Raw genomic sequence first — 26,196 nt, forward strand, 5'->3', positions numbered from 1 at the left:
GTGGAAGGGAGGTCCAAGGCCGAATTAGTGGTGTTAATTGAGGAATATATAGAGCCAGGGTCCACAGTAGTTTCTGGTGCTTATTCTTCGTATTGGGGGTTGGATGAGAGGGGATTTCATCATTTAGTAGTGAATCATAGCTTAGAGTTTAAGAATTATGAGACGGGGACTTGTACCAGTACAATAGAGGGGATGTGGGGGGGGGGGGGCGGTTAAGTCAGTTCTTGGGAGGGGGAAGAGGTGCTCTTCCAACCTTCAGTCTCATTTAGATGAGTACTGTTGGTGGAAGAGTGTCCCAGAGGGCTATTGTATTGTTCAGATTTTCTTAAGGGCTGTGAGTAAAATGTATAGGCCGAAAGTAGTTAGTTAGGGTGGTCTGGGTAGGTGTGTGGATGGCTGGAGCTCAGGGTGGGGTGGTAGTTATTTGGTGTTAGAGTATTTGTTAAGGTGGGGGGGAGTTTGTTTGTTTGTTTTAGTTGTGGAGGATATATTTTTTTGAAGTTTTTGTTGATCTCTAGTGCGTGATTGAGATTTTTTTTGTTGCATTTGGTTTTTGTTTGTAGGTTTTTTATTTTGGGGTGAGGGGGGTGGTTGGGTTGGTTGGGGGGGGGGGGCAGTTGATGTGTGGGTGGTTTGGGTTTTTCTTTTGGTTGAGTATTTTTTTCATTTGTGTGTGTGTGTGTGTGTGTGTGTGTGTGTGTGTGTGTGTGTGTGTGTGTGTGTGTTGGTATTTGTATTGGGAGATGGGATCGGGAGCTGCTGTTGAGCTATATAGGTCAAGGGAAGTGTCCGATTCCAATTGACAACAATTGACAATGTGTTTAGTGGTATTTGGGGAGTTTTGTGATGTCGGTTTTTTTTCATCGTTTTGCGTGGTTTTGTATGGGGGTGGGTGTCTTAAATTTGTATATATTTATATAATAGAGGGAAACATTCCACGTGGGAAAAATATATCTAAAAACAAAGATGATGTGACTTACCAAAAGAAAGCGCTGGCAGGTCGATAGACGCACAAACAAACACAATCATACACACAAAATTCTAGCTTTCGCAGTCTGCTTGTGTCTGTATATGTGTGGATGGATATATGTGTGTGTGTGCGCGAGTTTCCTGACGAAGCAGCCGTTGGTTGCGAAAGCTAGAATTTTGTGTGTATGTTTGTGTTTGTTTGTTTGTGTTTGTTTGTGTTTGTTTGTGTGTCTATCGACCTGCCAGCGCTTTCTTTTGGTAAGTCACATCATCTTTGTTTTTAGATATATTTGTATATATTTAGTTTGTCCCCACCCAAAAAACCCCAGTTTCCCGCACTTGTCCCGTTAGGGTCATTAGGCTTTTTGTGGAACGTGTGTGTGTTTGTTTTTCAATGTATTTTCGTCTTTATAATGTGTACGTCACGACTTTATATGCGCCATATTGGAATTGTCGTTTATGGTCGTTTCTGCCATATTTGTGACGTCATGGGTCAAAGCAGACGGGCGGGATCGGACACTTCTGTATTTCCCCTTTTTGAATACCTCTTGCTCTTTAAGGCTGCTTTTGAATAGCACTTGTTTTTGGATCAGTAAAGTTTATGGCTTTTGAATAATTATAACTTTGGATAAGCCAACATTTATGTTCGTCACTGATCTTCCATATTCATTAATGGTTTCTTGTTTCTTTTTCATTTCCCATGTTATTTCATAATAAAACTGCGAGTGTGTTTTGTTGTGATACTGGAAGAAAATATATAAATGTTTTTAATCTATGAAATTAGCATTTGAAAAATTAACCCATTAACTGCCAATTTTTAAAAAAAAATTCCTGAGAAATTCTGTTTATTTGTGTGAGAGGTTTGAACATGACATACCGCTTTTATCTACAGAATACCTTTTTCAGAAGTATAGCAGTTTTTTTTTTTTTCAGAAAGCCCCAAATGGGCGTCGTGGCAGATGACATGAAAAAGAGGAATAATTGGAAACCAATTTTATTTGCAATAATATTTTACAGTTCTGATTATTTTTAATTATTTGGACATAAAATGCATTTTGTATGAACTCATGTTTTACATTTTTGTAAGTAAAAAAACTTATTGATGCCACTGGTCCATACATTCCATATGTAAGCCTACATTACATTTTCTACGTTGTGTTCTTATGTTCCTCTTGCATATCACACATTTTCTTTGTTTTCCTTCACAGGTTCTTTCTAGATAATGCCCCAATGGATTTTTTTCTCACTGTTTCTGAAACACGTTTCTGGGTCTTTTTCTGCAGTTATCGTCTGCCATGACTTTTAGGATGATAAATAGACTGTGTTTGTAGGTAGCCTCTAGTTATTTGCCTGCTAAATTCTGGTTGGTGTTAGCATGACAGTATAATACATAAGCATTCACTACTGCTGTATCAGTTATGTTTGTGATATAGGAAAGTACCATTTCTTTCCACGTATTTTTATTCTGTATTTATTTATACACAGTCAAGTTTGTCCACTCCACCCATGAATTTATTGTAGAGATGTCTACAGAGAGGCTGGGGTATTTACATATATTTTTTCTCCAATCTGGACCATCTACCTAAATTCTTCTCTGGATATATTCCTTGATGGTTTGACAAGACTCGTATACATGAATTATCTTTCCATGCAGCACAGAATATTTTGTTTTGACGTCAACTCTGTAATCCATAGCTCCATGAGGTTCCTCTCTGAATTCATTATTTGACTTGAGAGGGTATTTATTTATTCGGTTTGATTGAACTATTCCTGTTGCTGCTACATTTCGGTCTGTTAAGGTTTTCATTAGATCAAAACTAGTGAAAAAATTATCAAAAAACAAAATGTGGTTAGAGGGATTGTTCACCATATATATTTTGCTCATTATAACTGATGCACCCAAACCTTGCACCTCAATGGCTTCGTTCCTTTTCCCAGTTTACAGTTCTGTATGAAAGCAATATACTGTTTCTGCACAGCTCATTGTCTACTGTTTGAACCCAAACCATATGGGTTTACCCCGAATAAATTGTTTGAAGTAATGATGCCCAAAATATCTGACCATCTGCTCATCAATGCTTATATTTTTCGAAAAAACGCCAAACTTCATATAATTTTGATTCATTTTGACAATGGGCGGCATATCTTGAAATCTGTGGTTGCCAAATTATGAACTGTCATTGAAGTGCAAATTTTTCTTTATTTCTAAATAGCTTCTGGAGAAACATTTTCTGACACTTCTAATGTTGAAGTCCTCATCTTCGCACCAATACATTTACTCCTGAGGCAAAGAATGGTAACCTGTAAGCCATAAAAAAACCTACAAATGTCAAAGACAGTCTACTGAAAACATAAATCCATGCCTGTTATTCTGTGCAGCAGCATATCTGACACTTTCTTTGACAGTAAAATTCATTATCTCTTGGTCAAATAGCATTTGAGAATTTTGATCACAGATTTTCCTTTGAGAGAAGTTACTTGTTCCATAGCTCTGTTTATGTTGTCATTATGCCCAAATGTCTTTTCGAAATCAGGCTTAACTTTTTGCCAACCGGAAACTATTTTCAAGTCGCACTTCTTTGACCGTTTGGGCTGTGAAGTACTAGGGTCTTTTTTGGCCAGAGGTTCTGTATCTGTATCGGCAACTGCAATTGCACTTGAAGGAGCTTCCAGCCTTCCAGGAACATCATTTGGATAAGTGTTTTCCAAAATGTTGTCATCGAATTCTTCAGCGTCGGAAATGCGATCAACATTGTCAGGGTGAAGTTCTACAATATCTATCACACCATAATCATTATCTTCGGTTAGAAAATTAGGATCATTTATCAGATCGTCTGCTTCGGCTAGTGTGAGGAACTTTTTCTGGTTCCCATATCTAAAAAAAATATTAATAAATAAATGAAACAATGATAGTGATTGTGTGAAAGTACTTTGTATTACCCATGATCCCCAAACGGTTATCGCTTTAAAACATGTAATAAAACAATATTTACTAATAATAAATGAACAAAGAAACATTTATGATCTACTATAACCTACAAAATTACACTATGATTGCATCATTTGACAGAGTAATAAAAATAATGTAAAACTAACACAATTGAAAATGTATGATATTTGTAATACATGACTTACCATCCGATTTATGGTTTATTCAACTTTATGCAAGAAACCAAACACAATATTTTGATTCTGCTGTGTCACTTACTTCATTTAGGCTGTTCTCAAATATTATCAATTATTTGGCATTAAAACAAGGACACTGCTGCCAACTGATGGGACAAAAACTATCTAGTCCCCAAATGAGGATCATGGCAGTTAATGGATTAAGTTTCCTTCTTCATCATGCCTGAAATTCCAAGATTTGTATATGTGCTAATAGCAGCGAGTAGTTTAAGGCTGTTAAAGAACAGAATTGTGTAGAAGGGCTGTTTCTAAATGCAGATATAACGGTTTTAAAAATGTTTGAAAGAGAGAGAGCAGGCTTTTACTATTTCAGAGTGCTTTTAAAGAATGGAATGTTTACTTTATTGAAATAATGGAGACAAATGTTTCTCGAAGTGTTCATCATGGTTAACCAAGGTGAAAATATTGTTAGGTGGATTTCCCCCCCCCCCCCCCCCCCCCAAGTATTTAAACTCTTAAGTAAGTCACATCATTCTTTTTATGATTGCCAATACTTAAAAACACGCATAGTAAACATTGTTTTTACCAGTTCTTCAGCCCTTTCAATATCCCCCCTTCAAATACAGTGTTTTTAGTAAATAAAAATAATAAGTTTTATAGTTTTAGTTAATCATACAGTAAACAATTTTCTAAAACAGCTAAGTAATGATAACATTATAATGTAAAGGATAGTAGTCACTTCCATATAGCAGAGATACTGTGTTTCAGAAAGGCATAACAAAAAAGACTGTCTGAAAGTTACCTTGTGGCCTACAAGTCCTTAGTCAAAAGTAGACAGCATGCACACACTCGCACAAATGCAACTCGCACACAATGTATTCTGCTTCAGTTGATGAAGTAGCTTTGCTTCTTAGAACGCCAGCTGATGAGAGCACTTTTGCAAAGAACAATATATGCACTTGTATTCTTCCTGTTTCTTAAATCTTGTGCATTATCAGCACCACAATAGATATTTAGTTGAATAGTGTCATCTTTTTAAATTTCTTTCTTCTTGTAGAAAAGGCCATAATCCTTGGTATCTCAGAGTTCTTTTTACATTTGGTAAGCCCCTTTCTTGGAATCTTCTGTGAAGCGGCTCTCATAATTGACTGCAAATGCAAGATATGGTCTAGTTTTACATGACAAATACAGAAGACTTCCTGTGGCTTCATGATACAGAAATTTATAATCCATATTCTCTCTCTCTCTACATTATTTGTATCCCTATGTACCATATCTGGATTTTCTGCCGCAACTATTTCAAAATTCTTCTTAAGTTTTTTCTGTATATTTTCAATTTTCTCCAAGTCTTTTTGCGTTATTATTCCATCAACAACATGTATAGCCATGTACATTTCTTTAGTTACATCTTTAAATATGCATTGATCTGACTTTAAGTGAATCAGTCCTTCTGATTTTAGAAAATCGGTCAGTTTCAATACATCTAGATAGAGCTTGTTTAAGTCTATACAGAGCTTTCTTCAAAATACAGGTTTTTCTAGTTTCTTGTATGCTTCAGATATCTTCATAAAATTATCTTTATCCAGTTTCCCATAGTAAAATGCTGTTTTTAAACCAAACATTCTGTTACTGACAGCTGAGGTTTATCAGGTTCAGTGAACAGTGCAATGGAATGTCTGAGACCAGTGTTTAGAAATAACTTCAGTAAAATAGAAATGACACATCTCCCAAAGAAGTAGTATCCATCATAATATCCTTAAAATCTAAGTATTCTAGTTGTTATGACAACATATCAATGCTCATGCGAGTTGTTCTAGCTTGTGTAATCAATCTCTTACCAGCGGAACATTTACAGAATATCTAAAATATGCTCAAATTAAGCCTCTTTACAAGAAGGGCAAAAAGAAATACCATTGACCAGTTTCACTTTTGTCGGATTATTGATAAGGTTGTGTTTATGCATGTCCTTAATCACCTGAGTGCAAATAACATGTCCAATTCACAGTTTGGGTTCCTTATGAGTTCTGATATGCAGTTTACATACAGTGAAAAAGTGCATAATTAATTAGATAACAATTTAGAGGCTACTGGCATTTTCTGTGACCTGTCAAAAGCCTTTGACTGTGTGAATCACTGCATTCTCTTAAATAAAGTGGATTATTATTGTGTTGTCGGCAGTTTTATGAAATGGGTCAAGGCTTAGCTAAGTAACAAGAAACAAAGGGTGTTGTTGTGAAATACCTGCGCAGTAGGTAGTCTGTCTTTATCTGATTGAGAATTAATTGCACATGGTGTTCTTCAAGGTTCCATCATGGGTCCATTGCTTTTTCTTGTGTACATTAATGACTTCTCATCTGTTACATTGCCAGATGCAAAGTTTGTTTTGTTTGCAGATGATGCAAACATCATAATAAGTAGCAAGCCAAGTACAGATTTAGAAATAGCTGCTAATCAGATGTTCACAGACATTAATAAGTGGTTTAAAACTAATTCACTGTCATTAAATTTTGAAAAGACCCACTGTATGCAGTTCAGAACATGTAAGAGATTTCCTTCCAGCATGTGTATAACATATGAAGACATGCAGATCGAAGATGTTGACAGTGTAAAAATTCCTGGGATTACAACTTGACAATAAATTCAGTTGAGAAGTGTATGCCTCAGAATTGCTGAAGTGCCTAAACAAGTCTGTATTTGCAGTGAGAATGATGTCAGATGTAAGAGATATAAATATAAACCAACTTGCATACTTTGCTTACAATCATTCTATTATGTCATATGGGATCATATTCTGGGGTAACTTGTCAAGCCAAGCAAAAATTTTTATTGTGGAAAAGTATGTTAACAAGACTCATTTGTGGTGTAAATTCAAGAATATGGTGTAGAAACCTGTTCAGATAACTTCGTATTCTAACCACTGCTTCTTAGTATATTTATTCCTTAATAAAATTTGTTGTAAGTAATATAGCTCTATTTCCAACAAACAGCTCAATACATAGTATCAATACTAGGAATAAAAACAATTTAAATAAAGACCTAAAAATCACTTAACTTGGTCCAAAAAGGCGTCCAGCGTTCAGGAACATATTTTCAATAAATTGCCAGCAACCATTATGAAGTTGGTTTCAGATAAAGCACAGTTTAAACATAGTTTGAAAGACTTTTTGATAGGCAACTTCTCCTACTGTATAGATGAATATCTTATCAGTGGCTGTTAGACCAGCATAAGTAAAATAGTCTGTTATTTTTCAGTTTTGATAGCGCTTGATCACAGCAGTCAAGATTAGGTATTTTGTGTATGATAAATTTATTAATAGTGTGTAACAACAATGTTTCATTCTGGCAGTGTGCTAATTCTGTAACTTTTAGCAGTTGCAGTATACTGTAATATATCCACCTATTTAGTCAGTCCTCTGACAGATGATCAAGGTAATGAGTATCATATTCAATTATGTTATGCTTTGTGACTTGTTCCACACCCATGAGAATCATCTCATTTTTGGGTCTATGGAACAAAAACTGAATGTAATCTAATCTAATATGGAATTATTTCCTTGTTGCCAGAGCAAACAACACTCTTAATGAACACACATCCACTACTTGACTGAATAATTGGGCAATATGGAAGTGTCCAGTTCTGCTTCTCTGCTTTGACCCCCGACATCATCAAGATGGCAGACCCCCCTGTTCCCAGTGTATACAATACGGCAATCACAAAGTCACTAAATACGCTGACCGATGACCATCGCATTCTGGTCCCTCAATCCCACAAACCACTAAATATGCCCAGGACCAAAGATATTTAACCAGATGAAATATTTCGCTTCAACAATAAAATGAAACTAATGGGGCAGAAAGTAAAGGTATTGGGTGGGGCCAAGCTGAATATACTGTAAGAATGTCACCGCTCTAAAACAAACACTACTGAAAAATAGTAAACATGAAATCGTCAAGAATAAACCAAACAAAACACACAAAGAATCTGCAATTGAATATTTCATTTGAACTATATAGCTCAAAGTAAAACAACAATACCAGGCGCACCTCCTCCCCCCCTGCCTCTCCCACACACACACACACACACACACACACACACACACACACACACACACACAAACCATACCCTTGTACTTGCTTTGAGAAGCAGATACTTGGCTCAGTATCGTAATTCCCCTACATGCTGACACTTCGTGCATTCCACAACGCGGCGACAGAACTGGAGAACTTTAATTGTATATGCCATATTATTGCCCTTAAGCATCAAGCAACCAAAGACTGGTAAACTTGGTTGTAACACCCATAGATAGTACCAAACAAAATGCCAAAAAAATAACTTTCAAACCATTAACAGCAGAATGAACACACAATTTCAAAACCAAAAATAAATCGGCAGCCAATAACTATTGACACTGAAATAACATACTGCCAAGGCAGCAAAAAACAAACTTCCACTACATTGAGTAACATGTAGCACTAAGGTCAATATCGTACTAACATCACTCACAAACAATTTAGAAACAAATATCACACACTATAGTGTGCCACCACTTACTCCAACACACTCTTTGCAAACACAATCTATTTTTAACACACCACGCCTCAGCGACATCGCCAACGCAAAACAGTTATGTCATGGATCAAAGCAGACGGGTGGAATCGGACGTTTCCATTGTCCCAGTAATTGCTTAAAATCTATACCCTTTTCTTGTTGACATTGTCTGACAACCGGTCTGGCCTCGTATCAATAATCATCTCTGATTTTAAAGATACATTTGCTTGTTTAGATCCTTTCCCGTTTGCCTCATTTGGATTTACCAACTTCCATGTTTCATTTTGTTGAAGAGCTTTTGGTTTTTCTTCTATTGCTTTTAATTAATTTTCTGTGAGTGGGCCGTTAATACATTCTTCACACGTAAGTAATGCGGTTCATAATCATCATATTTTAAAGGTTTCTTCTATTTGTTTCTGTCCCTAAGATTGTAGTTTCTTGTGTCTCATTGCATGCTATTTCCTCTTGCTTTTCTTCTCCTTCTTTTTCATGGTCTTGAATTTTATTTACTTGATTGTTAGTGTCATTTGGTAGTTCATCATTAACAAGATTTTTCTGTAGAGTCTCTTTTTCATTCTCTGTTCAATTTCAACATCTCTTGATGCAACAATATTTCTTGTTTCTGCATTAAAGAGTCTGTAATCAATTGGAGCATAACCAACAAAAGTGTGTGGATTACTTCTTTCATCTAGTTTCTTCCAGTAGCATAGATTTTTGCAGGAACTCTTGATCCAAAAATTTGAAGTCTTCACCGATCTGGACTTTTCTCAAACCTCTTTTCTGTAGGTGTGGCACTGTGATTGTAGTTGGGGTCCTGTTGATCAACTACATAGCTGTGAGTACTCCCTGTCCTCATAGCTCTTTCTTCAGTTTGATCTCAAATATCATAACTCTTGCCTTGTTCGTTATTATCAGATTTGTTGTTGTTGTTGTTGTTGTTGTTGTCTTCAGTCCTGAGACTGGTTTGATGCAGCTCTCCATGCTACTCTATCCTGTGCAAGCTTCTTCATCTCCCAGTACCTACTGCAACCTACATCCTTCTGAATATGCTTAGTGTATTCATCTCTTGGTCTCCCCCTACGATTTTTACCCTCCACACTGCCTTCCAATACTAAATTGGTGATCCCTTGATGCATTATCAGATTTAGGTAGCTGATTGTGTGAGGTGCTTTTTAGATTAGCTGACTCTCCATACAATCCAGATAACGATTGCTATAGGAAACTCGGATATATCAGTGTAAGATTGAAAGAAATGCTTCTCATGGGCAACAGTATTAAAATCCTAGTGGTTAACTGCCGAAACATTTGTAACAAAGTGCCAGAGTTCTGTGCACTCCTGAAAAACAGTGAAGGTCATACTGTACTAGTTACAGAAAACTGGTTGAAACCTGAAATTGAAAGCAGTGAGATTTTTGGGGAAAATTTAAGTTTATATCAAAATGATGTAGGCTAATGGTATATGGAGGTGGTATATTTGTCGCAGTAGTCAAAAAAATTCTGATCCTCTGACATATAAATTAAAACAGCATGTGAGATTGTTTGGGCTAGACTCAGTATCAACAGTGGGCATAAAATGGTAACTGGATACTTAATTGCTCAACAGACTCATCTCCTGATGTAACTGGAAACTTCAGAGAAAACTTCATTTCACTTGTGTGCAAGTTCTTGGAAAAATTAAGATTTTGTCAGTGGAGGACATAATACATCCAGTGAAACATTACTAAATGCCTTCTCTGAAAACTGCCTAGAACAGGTAGTTTGGAATCCAACTCATGATGGAAATGTATTGGATCTAATGGTAACAAATAGACCTGATCTCTTCAAAAATGGTATTAGTTGATCACGACATGGTTGTCGCAATAATGATTACCAAAGTGCAAAGGACATCTAAAACAAGCAGAAAGATTGTTCAGTAAAGTAGATAAAAAATCAGTAGTGTCATATTTCGGTGAGAAACTTGAAACTTCCAGCACAGAGCAGAAGCATCTAGAGGAACAGTGGCTCAAGCTCAATAGTTGAACATGCACTGGATAGTGGGAAGGACCCCTCCATGGTATACAGTCAGTCACTTTAAGGAAACTTGTAAAGAAATGGAAGCTACAGCATAATAGGTGTAAAACAAAGCATAGCACTATAGATAAAGAGATGCTGAACGAAACACGTTTGGCAGTCAAGTGGGCAATGCACGAAGCTTTCAGTGACTACCAAAGCAGAGTATTGTCAGATGATGATTCACAAAATGCAAAGAAATTCTGGCCATATGCAAAGGCTGTTAGTGGCATCAAAGTTAGTGACCAGCCCCTAGCGAATGAGGCATGAACTGAAATTGAGGGTAGCAGAGCAAAAGCCGAAATGCTTAACTCTGTTTTCAAATCTTCCTTTACAAAGGAAGATGCAGGAGAGTAGCCCCAATTTAATCCTTGTACCACTGAAAGGATGAGTGAAATAAGTATTAGTGTCAGTGGTGTTGCGAAAGAGTCTGATACCATTAAAATTGAAAGAAGCTCCAAGGCCTGATGGAATCCCTATCAGATTCTATATTGAATTTGTGGCCGAGTTTGACCTTAGCTTCTAACTATAATCTATCGTAGACCTCTCGAACGCAAAACCATGCACAATAGTTGGAAGAAAGCACAGGTAACACCTGTCTACAAGAAGGGTAGTGGAAGTGATCCATAAAATTACCATCCAATATCTTTGACATCAATCTATTGTAAAATATTAGAATGTACTCTGAGCAGAAACATAATTATATATCATGAACAGAATGACCTCCTTCATACCAACCAGTATGGCTTCCGAAAACATTGGTCATGTGGAACCCAACTCATATTTTCCTCACATAACATACTGAAAGCTGTGGATCAAGGCAGTCAGGTAGATGCAGTATTTTTTGATTTCCGAAAATTACTCAGTACCACAACTACGCTTACTGTCAAAAGTTTGATCATACAGAGTATCAAGTGAAATTTGTGACTGGGTGAAGTACTTTCTGGAGGGAGGGGGGGACGCAGCATGTTATTTTGAATGGAGAGTCATCATCAGATGTAGGAGTAACTTCGGGTGTGCCTCAGGGTAGTGTTGTAGAAGCCTTGCTGTTCATTTTGTATACTAATTGTTATAGCTGCGAGCGACCGGCAAGCTGTGCATGACAGAGAATGGAGACGAGTAGCCGCCAGGCAGGTGAGCCGATGGAGGTATCGCGAACAACAGACAGACAGGACAGACAAACAAGTAGGGGATGACAGACACTACGACCAACCATGACACAACACTTGGCAAACAATCAAGAACTGAGGTGATAAACACAGTGAGACAACAATAATGCAGGAACACCCCAAGCAACGACAGTATATATCTCAGCACACGGAACGGGAACACAGTTCGGCCGAGATGCACATGTGAACTACGGCGAGTACCACACAGGTGGGGTAGCGCCGCCTAAATACATGACCATGGGAAATGTGATTGCCTGGGGACTCCACATGGTATGGAGAGCGGCACACTCGCATGGCGAGGCTCGCTGCGCAGAAAGTGCTGGAGCACAGAGACCCCTGGTGGGTATCCAGGTCCATACGCTCTGATGTGCATTCAACTTCCACACCTTGCGACACCATATTAATGACCTTGCAGACAATATTGACAGTAACCTCAGACTTTTTGCAGGTGATGCAGTTATCTGTAATGAAGTACTGCCTGAAAGAAGCTGCATAAACACTCAGTCAGGTCTTGACGGATTTCAAAGTACTGCAAAGATTGGTAATTTGCTTTAAATGTTCAGAAATACCAGATAGGACTAACATGGGATATTGAATGTATACAGAGAAGGGCAACACAAATGGTCACAGGTTTGTTTGACCTGCTGGAGAGTGTTATAGTGGTGTTGGAAAAACTGAACTGGCAGACTTTTGAAGATAGATGTAAACTATCCTGAGTCAGTCTACCTACAAAGTTTCAAAAACCAGCTTTAAATGATTACTCTGCGAATATTCTACAACCCCCTCTGTATCGTTCACAAGATTAGAATAATTACAGCACCCACAGTGGTATTCAAACAATATTTCTTCTCACGCTCCATATGTGAATGGAATGGGAAGAAATCCTGATAACTAGTAAAATGGGATGTACCATCTGCCATGCACTACTCAGTGATTTGCAGAGTGTAGATGTAGATGTGGGTGTGGATGTGGATGTAGATGTGGATGTAGATGTAGTCTCCCTGCTTTCCCATTGAGTCCAGGAATGTAAGGAATACCGTAGTCTAGCACAATTTCTTTTCCTTCGCATCAGTTCGTAAACTCATGGCTGCTGGATTCATAATCTTTATTAATCCTATTTTAGACAATTTCAGAGTGAACTGATTTTTGCTTTCCAAAATGCTTTTTCATATGAATCTTGCACCCTCTTAAGAAATAGGTCGCACAAAAATGAGTGAAATAATATAATACTGTCACGTACTATCTGCATTCATTAAAAGATGGGGGTTCTATCCCTCCACAGATAACAGTATATATTATTTCAAGTGATCTTCTTCTCTCTCTCTCTCTCTCTCTCTCTCTCTCTCTCTCTCTCTCTCTCTCTCTCTTTCATTTTAAATAGAAAATAACTTTTTGTTAGCTTAGCTCTCACACAAGCATCACACAATTTTTCTGCTGAGCATAAACTGTTAAAAACACCATTGCACATTCTTTTGGTCTTTGAAGTGTAGCCAAGCTTGGATGACCTAGCTTTTTATGCCATTCTTGTTTTTCTTCTTGTGTCAGTGGTGACTGCATTCCTGATTTAATGTTCATATAATCAAACAATGGAAAATCCAGGATGGAATGTAACAATTTTATGAAAAGCATAGTTGCCACTCACAGCATAGCGGAGATCTTGAGACCAGATTGGCACAAAAAAAAGAGCTTTTGGCCAACAAAGCCTTTGTCGAAATTGTGCAAACACACACACACACACACACACACACACACACACACACACACACAGTCTCGGACAGCTGAAGCCAGACTACGAGCAGCAGCACATGATGAGAGAGGCAACCAGGTGAGAGTAAGGAGAAGGCTGGGACGGGGAGGAGGAAAGGATAGCAGGTTAGGGGTCAGGGACGGTAAAGTGCTGCTAGTGGGGATGTGCAGAGACGAGATAGAGAGAGGGTAGGACTACTATGTGCAGTCGGAAGGTTAGATGTAGGGAGGGGGGGAGAGGGGTAGAGGATGTATCAGACAGGTCTTGCATCTAGATTTGTTATAGGGATATGAGCCATGAGGCAATGGTGGGGAGCTGGGTTGTGTAGGTTTGGTGGATGGCGGAATACCACTGTGGGAGGGGTGGGAAGGATAGTGAGTAGGACATTTATCATTTGAGGGCATGACGAGAGGTAGTCGAAACCCTGGTGCAGAATGTAATAATTCAGTTGCTCCAGTCCTGGATGGTACTGAGTCATGAGGGGAATGCTTCTCTGTGGCTGGACGGTGGGACTTTTGGAGGGGTGGATGACTGGAAAGATAAGGTATGGGAGATCTGTTTTTGTACAAGGATGGGAGGCTAGTTGCAATCTGTGAAGGCCTCAATGAGATCCTCAGTATATTTCAAGAGGGACCGCTCATCACTGCAGATGTGGTGGCCGTGGGTGGCTAGGCAGTATGGAAGGGATTTCTTGGCACGTAATAGGTGGTAGCTGCCAAAACAGAGCTATTGCCCATAGCGCACCTATCAACAGAGCATCTACATCCATACTCGGCAAACCACCGCAAAATGGATGGCAGAGGGTACATCCCATCTGCAGGTATTAGGCAACTTCTGGACATAATATCACTGGTAATATTTTCTTGAAAGAAACAAAACTGGGTCATATTGTACAACTTTAAGCAAAATAATAGTAATACTAATAATAATAATAATAATAATAATAATAATAATAATAATAAGATTGTGTGAACAATTTGTATATGGATAATTTGAAGCAAAGTCGACAGGAAAAATAAAAGCATAAGAAAAATGTGATGTTTAACTCTTAATATCTCTGGAAGTAATTGTGGGATAACCCTGAAACTTTGTGGATAATAGCCTTACCAATACAAGGTCTTACACTACTGGCCATTAAAATTGCTACACCAAGAAGAAATGCAGATGATAAACGAGTATTCATTGGACAAATATGTTATACTAGAACTGATGAACTGACATGTGATTACATTTTCAACGCAATTTGGGTGCATAGATCCTGAGAAATCAGTACCCAGAACAACCACCTCTGGCCGTAATAACGGCCTTGATACGCCTGGGCATTGAGTCAAACAGAGCTTGGATGGCATGTACAGGTACAGTTGCCCATGCAGCTTCAACACGATACCACAGTTCATCAAGAGTAGTGACTGTCGTATTGTGACGAGCTAGTTGCTCGGCCACCATTGACCAGACATTTTCAATTGGTGTGAGATCTGGAGAAATTGCTGGCCAGGGCAGCAGTCGAACATTTTCTGTATCGTGAAAGGCCCGTACAGGACCTGCAACATGCGGTCGTGCATTATCCTGCTGAAATGTATGGTTTCAGAGGGATCGAATGAAGGGTAGAGCCATGGGTCGTAACACATCTGAAATGTAACGTCCACTGGTCAAAGTGCTGTCAACGCAAGCAAGAGGAGACCGAGACGAGTAACCAATGGCACCCCATACCATCACGCCGGGTGATACGCCAGCATTGCAATGACGAATACACGCTTCCAATGTGCGTTCACCGCGATGTCGCCAGACACAGATGCGACCATCATGATGCTGTAAACAGAACCTGGATTCATCTGAAAAAATGATGTTTTGCCATTCATGCACCCAGGTTCGTCATTGAGTACACCATCGCAGGCGCTCATCTCTGTGATGCAGCGTCAAGGGTAACAGCAGCCATCATCTCCGAGCTGATAGTCAATGCTGTTGCAAACGTCGTCGAACTGTTCGTGCAGATGGTTGTTGTCTTCCAAACGTCTCCATCTGTTGACTCAGGGATCGAGACGTGGCTGCACTATCTGTTACAGCCATGCGGATAAGATGCCTGTCATATCGACTGCTAGTGATACGAGGCCGTTGGGATCCAGCACTGCGTTCCATATTACCCTCCTGGACCCACCGATTCCATATTCTGCTAACACTCGTTGGATCTTGACCAACGTAGGCAGCAATGTGTGGATACGAGAAACCACAATCTCAATAGGCTACAATCCGACCTTTATCAAAGTTGGAAACGTGATGGTACACATTTCTCCTCCTTACACGAGTCATCACAACAACGTTTCACCAGGCAACGCCGGTCAGCTGCTGTTTGTGTATGAGAAATCGGTTGGAAACTTCAGCAAGTTGTGTGAATGCTTTGAAAAGCTAATCATTTGCATATCACAGTATCTTCTACCTGTCGGTTAAATTTGGCGTCTGTAACACGTCATCTTCGTGGTGTAGCAATTTTAATGGCCAGTAGTGTATATTCTAAGATTTCATTCTCCTACTGCCATCTAATGGTTAACAGATTGAGGGCAAAGTTGACGATTTTTCTAAAAATGCCAAAAATGGCTATTTTTGGTTTGCTTATATAAACAAGAATCTTCTGCAAGATTTTCAACCATTTTCATTAGAAAGTTCATGTTCATGAATACTCCACTCGAAGTGGTTTCCGAGATTTGGGGAAAAATGCAACGTAAAATGTAAATTTTCAGGAACAGCTTCTAAAGTTTCAAAAGACCATAACTCACTTAATATATGCTTATTTTTATTTTTAGGCCGTCAGAGGCACCCTGCACTGTACCGTATATCATCCCCTTGATTTTTTTTCCAAGTTTTTTCTTCGTTTCTTCTTTCTGGACTCCTTAATGGCCAACTGTGCTGCATACACTGCTTTTTCAATGCAAACCTTGTTCATCCATTCAAGTTCTCTGATGTAGTTTGCTCCAGGATTAATTCCCATATGTTGTGGCACTTTCACCCTACTAATGTCGCCATCATTAAAAGCAGTAACAGCATCACTGACCCCCCACTTTAATGTCTTCATCCCAACAAAAACAGTTTTTGGTAAGAGAGTCCAAATAAGATTATTGAATGACTTATTGGGATTTTGAGTCTGGCCATGCAGACACTTCTTCAGTAATTCAGGATTTGCTAGGTCTCTGTAAATTGGTTTTATAATATCTGTGACTGCTGCTGGGATGGAATGTTTATGACTGTATGAACTGTTTGAGTTCTGGGCATTGCGGTAATTGCACCATGAATCAGGTCCAGGAGGGCAAAGATGGTGTACTGATTTTTCATCAATTGACAGTCTGTGGAAAAAGGTTGCCCATACTGCCCGCTTCATTTTCAACAAATCCTAAGTATTATTTCTAATGGCCATCCCATAATACTGCGTTTTTCATCAACCATTTTGTCTGTCAGCCTGCCTCTTATGATTTTACCATCAGAAAGTTTCTTGTCTCTCAAACTTTGTTTCAACTTCCTCAACCTGGTACCCATCCTCTTCTGGACATGACCTTTAAAACACAGCAATCCACGGCCTTTTATATAAAAAATTACCAATTTTATTAGATCTTGAAATAATGCACGTAAAAATTTTAACATTTTCAAAATTACAAATTTTATGATGAGATAAATATCCGAAAATGTGAAAAATTTTCCTTTCTAACTCCCCTTAAACAGTTTTCATTAGAAAGGCCATTTTCTAGACCACCTAAAAATTATGTTTGGTTTTGCAATGTTAGCTTAAAAAATGACAACAAAGTAAAGGTGCATTGGAAATGGGCCGATATTCCACTAGTACTCAAATTAAATCTGGTATCTTTTGTGTTGTACAATTGTCTAGTACTCTGTGGGGAAAGGAGTATCAAAAGTCTTGATGACAAGGAAGAGAGATAAAGTCTGAATAACTTGAGAAACTTCAGAAAAGGGGTGTCTTTTGTCACAACTCATCATGATGTATTTCAGTCTGTTTTTCTGCTGTAACTACAGAATCAGATTTGTTATAAACTTAACAGTTCTGGTTTAAGGTATAACATGCTTCGTATTAGTGTAGAACATAGGTGTACATGTGAAAAATTGTTTAAAAATGTTGGTATGGTCCATAGTGGCTTAACTAATACTGGTACCTTTTAATGTGGAAAAGCAGTATCTCCATCACCATAGGGGCCACACCTGATAGCTGTAGAACAGCAGCCAATGGTGAGTTTCTTTACCACAGGTTCTCAAATCCGATAAGGGTTTCTTGACACAGGATCCCAAGCTGATGATAAATTTCTTTGTCAAAGTCTAACTTCAATGCTAAGAAATATCACCCCAAATCGTCCCCCCCCCCCCCCCCCCCCCCAACCACACCAGGGGAGGAATGCCAGGCTAAGGATGGCAGCGAAGCGTATTCATCCTGGTACCTCGTATGTAAGAGAGTTGATGAGGAATCTTTCTTGTAGATAAAACCTCAGTTTTTTGAGGAGCATTTAGAGGACAAATTTGGGGCAGTGGAGGGCTTGTCCAAAATAAGGTCAGGGTCAGTCTTGATGAAAACAGTATCGTCTGCCCAGTACAAGCACTACTCGCCTGTGACAGGCTGGAGATGTTTCTGTTTCCATCACACCCCTTAAGAGCTTAAATATGGTCTGAGTTATCATATTTTAAAGGGACATTCTTTTGCAATCTGACAGTGTGCTGTGCACCAATTTAGAGCGGAGAGGTGTCCATTTCACCCAGCGCGTCTTCCGGGATCCGGGGGATAATCAGGTTGCCACCAGTGCCTTCATCTTGGCTTTCGAGGGTGTCATATTACCCGAGAAGATCAAGGTGATGGTCTACCGCTGTGACGTAAAGCCATATATCCCTCCCTCGATTCAGTGCTTTAAGTGCTGGAAGTTCGACCATGTGTGTTCCCACTGTACTTCCAGTGTCACCTGTTGGTATTGTGGACATCCTTCACATCCCAATACTCCTTGTGCCCCACCTCCCATCTGTGTCAAATGTGCAGAGCACCATTTACCTTGCTCGCCAGACTGCAGGATTCTGCAGAAAGAAAGGAAAATCACGGAGTACAAGACCCTGGACTGACTGACCTACACTGAGGCTAAGAGAAAATTTGAACGCCTGCATCTTGTGCATATGACATAGTCTTACGCTGCCACTACAACAGCTCTGCCAACCCAAGTAACCTCTCAGAGCCAGAAGACCAGACCTGCTCCCTCGATGGTGGGGGGCACTTACCTCCCTATTGCTCTTGCACCACATACTTCAGGAGCAACAGCCCCCCCCCCTGCCCCTGCCCCCCCCCCCCCCGACCCCCCCCCCCAACCATTGGGGATGTCTGTCCCCAATTCTAAACCGGAGAAGCGTAAGTCTTCTTCAGCTTCTCTCTCTTCTCTCGCTAGGAGGGGTCCCTTGGGTCACTCCCTTCCCAGGTTTCTGCTAGTGGGAAAGATGACACCTGCCACTGGCTGTAGAGCCCAATAGCAGCTGGTCGTAGGGCTTCACGCTCATCCTCTGTCCCGGAGATTGAGCCAGTGAATTCCTCCCAGCCAGGAAACCCAAGGAACAGTGAGAGAAATCCAAAAAGAAAACCCCGAAGACAAAGGAAATTGTGGCGGCAGCCACACCACTGCTACCTACAAGGTCTGCGTCTGAGGATGGGGTGGAGATTATAGCATCCGCTGTAGACCTAGATCTTGCCAGACCCTCAGACACAATGTATATAGACTGCTCAGGCAATAAGTCAGTGGCAGCAGGTGAATCTGAAGCATAAACTGCCTCATTGAATGTTCCATGCCTTCCCAGTCTCACGATGTCATCCTCCAGTGGGATTGCGACTTTTTTTCCACCACCTGGCTGAGCTATGGCAACTGTTAAGCTTTAAACCTGCTATCTGCATCGCTCTGCATAAAACCTAGTTCTCTGCAATGCAGACCCCTGCCCTCCGTGGCTATAAGGGATATTACCGGAACTGTAGCAACTATAATAGAGTGTCAGGTGGAGTTTGTGTCTATGTCCTGAACTCAGTATGTAGTGAACGTGTGCCCCTTCAAACCCCTCTTGAAGCTGTGGCTGTCTGTATAAGGATGACGCAGGAAATAACTGTCTGCAATGAATATCTTCCTCCAGATGGTGCAGTGTCCCTGAATGTATTGGCTGCACTGATTGATCAACTCCCTAAACCTTTCCTGCTTTTGGGACATTTTAACGTGTATAACCTCTTGTGGGGTGGTGCCATGCTTACAGGCTGAGGTAGGGAGGTCAAAAATTTACTGTCACAGCTCGACCCCTGCCTATTAAATACAGGTGCCCCCACACATTTCAGTGTGGAACATGGCATATATTCGGCCATTGATCTATCAGTTTGCAGTCCTGGTCTACTCCCATCTATCCACTGGAGAGCTCATGATCTGTGTGGTAGTGAACACTTCCCCATCTTCCTCTCACTCCCCAGCATCATGCCATGGACGCCTACCCAGATAGGCTTTAAACAAGGCAGACTGGAAAGCCTTCACCTCTGCTGTCACTGCTGAATCGCCCCCACATGGTGCCAAGGATAAGCAGGTCACTACAACGATCGTTTCTGCTGTGGAAAATGCGATCCATCACTCTTTAGAGTGTCCAAGGCGTAAGGCAGTCCCTTGGTGGTCGCCAGAAGTTGCCGAAGCAATTAAGGAGCATCGGGGAGATCTACAGCGGCATAAGCGGCACCCTTCCTTGGAGCACCTCATAGCCTTTAAACGACTCCATGCCCGCGTTTGCCAAACTTATCAAACGATGGAAGCAGGAGTGTTGGGAGAGATACGTCTCGACCACTGGGTGCCATATGTCACCTTCCCAAGTCTGGGCAAAAATCAAAAGTCTTTTCGGGTACCAGGTCCCAACGGGCATCCCCGGTGTTAACATAAACAGCCTGTTATCTACTGAAGCAAACATGATTGCTGATGAGCACTTTGCTCAAGCCTCTGCATTGGAGAATTACCCCCCCCCCCCTCCCCTCCCCCCCAGCCTTTCGCACACTCAAACGGCAGCTAGAAGGGAACGTCGTCTCATTCACTACACGCCGCAGTGAATCCTATAACGCCTCATTTACAGAGTGGGAGCACCTCAGTGCTCTTGCACATTGCCCCGACATAGCTCCTGGGCCTGATCGGATCCACAGTCAGATGATTAAACATTTCTCATGTGACTACAAGCGACATCTCCTCGTCATCTTCAACCGGATCTGGTGCAATGGCAACTTTCCATCGCAGGGGTGGGAGATCGCCATCATTCCGGTGCTCAAACCTGGTAAAAACCCACTTGATGTGGAAAGCTATCGGCCCTTCAGCCTCACCAGCATTATTTGTAAGCTGCTGGAATGTATGGTATGTCGGCGGTTGGGTTGGGTCGGGTCCTGGAGTCACGTGGCCTGCTTGCTGCATTTCAGGGCGGATTCTACCAGGGTCGCTCTACCACTGGTAATCTTGTGTCCATCGAGTCTGCCATCCAAACAGTCTCTTCCAAATGGCAAACACCTAGTTTCTGTCTTTTTTGACTTACGTGAAGCATACGACACGACCTGGCGACATCATATCCTTGCCACATTGTATGACTGGGGTCTCTGGGGCCCGCTCCCGATTTTTATCCAGAACGTCCTGTTAGTCCTTACTTTCCACGTCCTAGTTGGTGCCTCCCATAGTTCCATCCATATCTAGGAGAATGGAGTCCTGCAGGGCTCTGTATTAAGTGTGTGTCTATTTTTTAGAGGCCATTAATGGTCTAGCAGCAGCTGTAGGGCCCTCTGTGTCACCTTCTCATTATGCATACAACTTCTGGTACTGGTGTTGCTGAGCGGCGCCTACAGGGAGCCATCCACATGGTGCAGTCATGAGCTCTAGCCCACAGCTTCCAGTTTTCAACCCCAAAATCGTATGTCCCGCACTTCTGTCGGCATCGTACCATTCATCCACAACTAGCACTTTACTTTAATGACGATCCACTCACTGTAGTGGAGACATATTGGTTCCTAGGACTGGTTTTCGGTGCTCGATTAATTTGGTTCCCTCATCTTCTTCAGCTTAAGCAGAAGTGCTGGCAGCACCTAAATGCCCTCCGTTGCCTGAGCAACACCAATTGGGGTGCAGATTGCTCTACACTGCTGTGGCTCTACAGAGCCCTTGTTCAATCCCGAATTGACTATTGGAGTGTGGTTTATGGTTCGGCTTCGCCTTCAGCGTTGCATTTACTTGACCTTGTGCACCACTGTGGAGTTTGACTAGCAACAGAAGCTTCTATGACGAGTCCAGTGACCAGCATACTGGTGGTGGTTGGTGTCCCTCCACTGTAGATCAGACGTGCGCAACTGCTCGCCAGTTATGCAGCACACATTCGTAGTTCTCCTGAGCATCCGTATTACCGTGTCCTTTTCCATCTGCGGCAGTCCATCTCCCGCGTTAACGGCCCATGTCGGGCCTAATGATTGCGGTTCACGTGCGGTCCCTTCTCTCCGAACTGGAGTCCTTCCCTTTACCACCTCTACTTGCAGTCCATTCATGTATGCCTCCATGGTGTATGCCTCAGCCCCAGCTTTGTCTGGACCTTTTACATGGCCCTAAGGACTTCATTAACTGCAGTGCTGATGGCCATTTCTTGTGCACTTCAGTATATCAGTTCATGCCCTGGGGAGTCTTTTCTTTTATGTACTGACTCCTTGAGCAGTCTGAAAACTATCGACCAGTGCTACCCTTGTCATCCTTTGGTAGCGTCCATCCAGGAGTCCATCTATGCCCTGGAACGGTCCAGTCGTTCAGTGGTGTTCGTCTGGACTGCTGGTCACGTCAGAATCCCAGGAAATGAACTTGCTGACAGGCTGGCCAAACAGGCTACACGGAAACCACTTCTGGAGATGGGCACCCGCTCAATTGACCTGCGTTCATTATTACGCCGCAAGGTTTTTCAGTTTTGGGAGACGGAATGTCAGAATCTCAGTACGCACAACATTAAGGGGGCCACGAATGTGTGGAAGTCCTCGATGAAGGCATCTCGCAGGGACACTGTGGTTCTCTGCAGGGTCCGCATTGGCCATGCATGGACGACCCACAGCTACCTCCTGCGCCGTGAAGACCCACCTCAGTGTTGGTTCCCGCGTCCGGCCATCCTGATTTAGGTTTTCCGTGATTTCCCTAGATCACTCCAGGCAAATGCTGGGATGGTTCATTTGACAGGGCACGGCCGACTTCCTTCCTTCTTTGGCTGCCCTCCGACTTCATCTTTGGTTTCCGGACTCGTTATCATTGATTTTAGCAGATAACGCCTCATCGGCTGATTTGGTTTATGTTTCACCCGTGAGGGTGGGTTTTATCGTTTGATCTGAGTTTTAGCACCTGTCCTTTGTCCCTGTGTGTCCTCCACCCTAGTGCTATTAGGGTGAAGGTTTTAATGTGTTGCAGGATGGCTGGCTTTTCCTTTTTATTTTTGTGGTTGGCTAGCCACTGTAATCTGCTTCCTTGTTTTACTCTTTTCGAACTGTTTCTTGCATCTCTGTGTTGTGCACTTGTCCTCTTTTGTTCCTTTTAGTGTTTGTTGCCTTTCCTACGTTCTTGTGGGCTTTCCTTTCTTTCCGTTTTGTGTTATATGTCTTGTCTATTTTATTCTCACACTTGTGGCATTGTTTTATTAGGAACAAGGGACCAATGACCTCGTAGTTTGGTCCCTTTCCCCCTCTTTTAACCCAACCAACATTTCTGATACCTCAGCTGTTGCCTCCCTGTGCATGGCTAGGAGTGGTTGCATGTGATTCTGATGCAATGGAACTCCCAGCTGTGGTCACAGTGCCAGATGGCCCTTACTGTGGCTGTTTGGTGCCCATGGGGAAAGCCCCTGATTAGTGTGGACGGTATCAGGGTTGACGCTTTGCGTATGAAATAAACTGCAAAAAAACTGGCCATTCTTCTACAGCTGTCTCTTCGGTTGGCAGTGGCTCATTGAATGCTGCTGCTTATGACCCTGCAGCTTTCTCTTCCCTGCCTCACCCTGGGAGGATGTTTAGGCTCGCCGGCTTAGGGTGAAACACTTTCCCTGCTATTTGGTCTGTACTAGAACTGGCTGGGACACTTTCTGTGCCACAAAGTCGTTAATTTTTGTGGAAAATATCGAAGACAAGTGTGATAGTCTCTCAGCAGGATGCGATCGGATTTGTTGATCAGAACTACTACTGCTGCCTAATCTGCAGCCCTTAGTGCTTGTGACCATCTAGGCGACATCCTGGCATCCGTTACTCCTCACAAGTCTTCGAAAATGGTTTAGTAAGTCATGTTCCATACGGACCTTATTCTTCAAACTGATAAGGAACTCCAGCCCAATCTGGGACGACGAATTGTTTATTTTATTCGGCTTGTTCAGAAATGCTGTAAGGACATTCACAGCAATACTGGCATCTTTATTCTGGCATTTGAGGGAGATACCCTCCTTGAAAAAGTCAAGGCTATATGTTATCAGTGTGATGTGAAGCTATATGAGGTGTTTTCAATGTTTGCATTTCAGACATGTCTTCCCACTGTATGGAGGACCTACTATGTGGTGAATGTGGATACCCACTCTGTGAGGGGAGCCCCAGTGTTCTGCTTCCTGTGTGTATTAATTGTCATGACTGTTACTCTCCATGTTCGCCAGACTGCCAGTTTACAAGAAGGAAAACAAAATACAGGAGTATAAATCTCTTGGTCATGTATCCTACACTGATGCTTGTCATAAATATAATTATCTTCACCCTGTGTTGACGACATATGATTTTGCATTTGTAATGTCCTTTTCCCCTTTCTCCCTCCTCCTTACCTTATCCCGCCTTCCCCTCCTATCCCCCTCATCTGCAGTTCCCGCCATACCCTCCCCTCTGAGTGCCGCTCTCATTCCCTAGTTGGAGAAGACTTCCCCTTTTATAGCACCCGTTGGTGATAAGGCTCCCTCCCGGGACCTCTTCCCCCGACATCTCCCAGGCTAGAGACTTGCTGCCATACCTCTTGTGGGACCCACAAGTCTCTGCGCCCCAAGGCCGTCTGCCCCCTCTGTTCTGGATTTTGCAGAAGCCTGCTTTCTTTCTATGCCCTGCCATCCTCGACCTCTCTCACGAAAGCAGAGGAGGAGAAGCAGCAGCATAAGTCCCTGGGCCAGCCTCCTCCCCCTCTGGTGACCCCCAGAGGTGCAATCTCCCCCTCACAACATGAGCCTGACCTCTTATTTATGAATGTCACCCTGTCCTCATTGGTGACAAATGGGGACTCAGCAGCTCTGTCCTGTGCTTATTCAATTCAACTGTGGTGGGTACTACTATCACCTATCAGAGTTGCAGTCCCCTATTTTCTTTTGTTTGGTAGATTGTGTCATTCTCCAGGAACCCCACCTACTGATACTTACTTACAGACCCCTCATGGGTTCCATGCATCTGTTGGAACTGGATCAGCATTTGCATGTTGTCCATATGGACATTGTTAGTACAAGGATCCTCCTTTGTACCACACTGAAAGCAGTTGACATCTGGGTCCACTTGGACTCTGTGGTCGTGGTTTGCCATCTCTTGTCTCCCTCCTGACAGGCCACCTACACTTGCAACCTGCCATCCTTCAGCAACTCCCCCCCCTCCCTTTCTCCTCCACAGGGTTTCTAATGCCCATCACCCTATATGGCACTCAGTCTTCAGGCCACAAGTGGCCCATCTGACCGCCATGTCATCCTCAGTTGAGCATGCGGATAGGAGGGGCGTGTGGTCAGCACACCGCTCTCCTGGCCGTTATGATGGTTTTATTTGACCGGAGCCACTACTATTCGGTCGAGTAGCTGCTCAATTGGCATCACGAAGCTGAGTGCACCAGATCAATGGCAGCAGCGCATGGTGGCCTGGATGGTCACATATCCAAGTGCCGGCCACATCCGACAGCGCTTAACTTCGGTGATCTCACGGGAACCGGTGTACCCACTGCGGCAAGGCCGTTGCCCACCCTATATGGGGCAGTACATTTCATCTAGTCGGGGGCTCCTCATTGACCAGTTTCTTGTGGACCATGACCTGTGACTTCTTAATAATGGTTCCTCTTCTCATTTCACTGCTGCCTATGGCACCTTCTGTGCCGTTGATCTGTTTCTTACTTTCCCTCCTCTTCTTCTTTCCTGATACTGGTCACCGCATGATGACCTCTGGAAATACCTCCCAGGTCATGTTTACACCTGCGTCAGGTTGTATCAATGAAGTTGTTCATCCTCTGGTTGTACTATCTTTAAACATCCCCTGCCAAAACAAGCCCGTTACTTAATCAAACGGAGGAAGGGGATGTATTGCATTGTCTCCTCCCTAGGTTCTTCTGTTCCTTTTTCATGGGTGTAGGCTACATTCCGCACCCTTCACGGTTGTCAGTGGCAGTCTTCCATTCCAGGCCTTTCCCTTCCAGGTAGCTTTTGTATACAGACCCATCAGTTCTTGTGGAACACCTCGTGACCCATTTTGTGATGGCGTCGCCATCATTGCACCATTCAGCTGCTTTCCTCCTCTGGATACTGTGGGTTGAAGCTTCCCCCTATTGTTTTACCCCTTGTCAGGT

At 42.1% G+C, this 26,196-nt stretch overlaps 1 protein-coding gene across 1 annotated transcript in view; it reads left to right on the plus strand.

Moving 5' to 3' along the window:
* Positions 1–26,196, plus strand: part of LOC126101526 (lysine-specific demethylase lid) — a 43,964-nt gene that overhangs the window by 6,220 nt on the left and 11,548 nt on the right. The gene's annotated exons all lie outside the window — the stretch shown is intronic.

This window comes from Schistocerca cancellata, chromosome 9 (assembly GCF_023864275.1).
Source record: "Schistocerca cancellata isolate TAMUIC-IGC-003103 chromosome 9, iqSchCanc2.1, whole genome shotgun sequence".
Classification (NCBI taxonomy): domain Eukaryota; kingdom Metazoa; phylum Arthropoda; class Insecta; order Orthoptera; family Acrididae; genus Schistocerca; species Schistocerca cancellata.